Source organism: Aricia agestis, chromosome 5, assembly GCF_905147365.1.
Source record: "Aricia agestis chromosome 5, ilAriAges1.1, whole genome shotgun sequence".
Classification (NCBI taxonomy): Eukaryota; Metazoa; Arthropoda; class Insecta; order Lepidoptera; family Lycaenidae; genus Aricia; species Aricia agestis.
The window spans coordinates 30,001-32,500 of record NC_056410.1 but is presented as its reverse complement, the minus strand read 5'-3'; positions in this window follow the sequence as shown (position 1 = coordinate 32,500).

The following is a 2,500-nucleotide window of genomic DNA, read 5'->3' as shown; positions in this document are numbered from 1 at the left end:
AGGTTAGGTTAGGTTAGGTTAGGTTAGGTTAGGTTAGGTTAGGTTAGGTTAGGTTAGGTTAGGTTAGGTTAGGTTAGGTTAGGTTAGGTTAGGTTAGGTTAGGTTAGGTTAGGTTAGGTTAGGTTAGGTTAGGTTAGGTTAGGTTAGGTTAGGTTAGGTTAGGTTAGGTTAGGTTAGGTTAGGTTAGGTTAGGTTAGGTTAGGTTAGGTTAGGTTAGGTTAGGTTAGGTTAGGTTAGGTTAGGTTAGGTTAGGTTAGGTTAGGTTAGGTTAGGTTAGGTTAGGTTAGGTTAGGTTAGGTTAGGTTAGGTTAGGTTAGGTTAGGTTAGGTTAGGTTAGGTTAGGTTAGGTTAGGTTAGGTTAGGTTAGGTTAGGTTAGGTTAGGTTAGGTTAGGTTAGGTTAGGTTAGGTTAGGTTAGGTTAGGTTAGGTTAGGTTAGGTTAGGTTAGGTTAGGTTAGGTTAGGTTAGGTTAGGTTAGGTTAGGTTAGGTTAGGTTAGGTTAGGTTAGGTTAGGTTAGGTTAGGTTAGGTTAGGTTAGGTTAGGTTAGGTTAGGTTAGGTTAGGTTAGGTTAGGTTAGGTTAGGTTAGGTTAGGTTAGGTTAGGTTAGGTTAGGTTAGGTTAGGTTAGGTTAGGTTAGGTTAGGTTAGGTTAGGTTAGGTTAGGTTAGGTTAGGTTAGGTTAGGTTAGGTTAGGTTAGGTTAGGTTAGGTTAGGTTAGGTTAGGTTAGGTTAGGTTAGGTTAGGTTAGGTTAGGTTAGGTTAGGTTAGGTTAGGTTAGGTTAGGTTAGGTTAGGTTAGGTTAGGTTAGGTTAGGTTAGGTTAGGTTAGGTTAGGTTAGGTTAGGTTAGGTTAGGTTAGGTTAGGTTAGGTTAGGTTAGGTTAGGTTAGGTTAGGTTAGGTTAGGTTAGGTTAGGTTAGGTTAGGTTAGGTTAGGTTAGGTTAGGTTAGGTTAGGTTAGGTTAGGTTAGGTTAGGTTAGGTTAGGTTAGGTTAGGTTAGGTTAGGTTAGGTTAGGTTAGGTTAGGTTAGGTTAGGTTAGGTTAGGTTAGGTTAGGTTAGGTTAGGTTAGGTTAGGTTAGGTTAGGTTAGGTTAGGTTAGGTTAGGTTAGGTTAGGTTAGGTTAGGTTAGGTTAGGTTAGGTTAGGTTAGGTTAGGTTAGGTTAGGTTAGGTTAGGTTAGGTTAGGTTAGGTTAGGTTAGGTTAGGTTAGGTTAGGTTAGGTTAGGTTAGGTTAGGTTAGGTTAGGTTAGGTTAGGTTAGGTTAGGTTAGGTTAGGTTAGGTTAGGTTAGGTTAGGTTAGGTTAGGTTAGGTTAGGTTAGGTTAGGTTAGGTTAGGTTAGGTTAGGTTAGGTTAGGTTAGGTTAGGTTAGGTTAGGTTAGGTTAGGTTAGGTTAGGTTAGGTTAGGTTAGGTTAGGTTAGGTTAGGTTAGGTTAGGTTAGGTTAGGTTAGGTTAGGTTAGGTTAGGTTAGGTTAGGTTAGGTTAGGTTAGGTTAGGTTAGGTTAGGTTAGGTTAGGTTAGGTTAGGTTAGGTTAGGTTAGGTTAGGTTAGGTTAGGTTAGGTTAGGTTAGGTTAGGTTAGGTTAGGTTAGGTTAGGTTAGGTTAGGTTAGGTTAGGTTAGGTTAGGTTAGGTTAGGTTAGGTTAGGTTAGGTTAGGTTAGGTTAGGTTAGGTTAGGTTAGGTTAGGTTAGGTTAGGTTAGGTTAGGTTAGGTTAGGTTAGGTTAGGTTAGGTTAGGTTAGGTTAGGTTAGGTTAGGTTAGGTTAGGTTAGGTTAGGTTAGGTTAGGTTAGGTTAGGTTAGGTTAGGTTAGGTTAGGTTAGGTTAGGTTAGGTTAGGTTAGGTTAGGTTAGGTTAGGTTAGGTTAGGTTAGGTTAGGTTAGGTTAGGTTAGGTTAGGTTAGGTTAGGTTAGGTTAGGTTAGGTTAGGTTAGGTTAGGTTAGGTTAGGTTAGGTTAGGTTAGGTTAGGTTAGGTTAGGTTAGGTTAGGTTAGGTTAGGTTAGGTTAGGTTAGGTTAGGTTAGGTTAGGTTAGGTTAGGTTAGGTTAGGTTAGGTTAGGTTAGGTTAGGTTAGGTTAGGTTAGGTTAGGTTAGGTTAGGTTAGGTTAGGTTAGGTTAGGTTAGGTTAGGTTAGGTTAGGTTAGGTTAGGTTAGGTTAGGTTAGGTTAGGTTAGGTTAGGTTAGGTTAGGTTAGGTTAGGTTAGGTTAGGTTAGGTTAGGCTAGGTTAGGTTAGGTTAGGTTAGGTTAGGTTAGGTTAGGTTAGGTTAGGTTAGGTTAGGTTAGGTTAGGTTAGGTTAGGTTAGGTTAGGTTAGGTTAGGTTAGGTTAGGTTAGGTTAGGTTAGGTTAGGTTAGGTTAGGTTAGGTTAGGTTAGGTTAGGTTAGGTTAGGTTAGGTTAGGTTAGGTTAGGTTAGGTTAGGTTAGGTTAGGTTAGGTTAGGTTAGGTTAGGTTAGGTTAGGTTAGGTTAGGTTAGGTTAGGTTAGGTTAGGTTAGGTTAGGTTAGGTT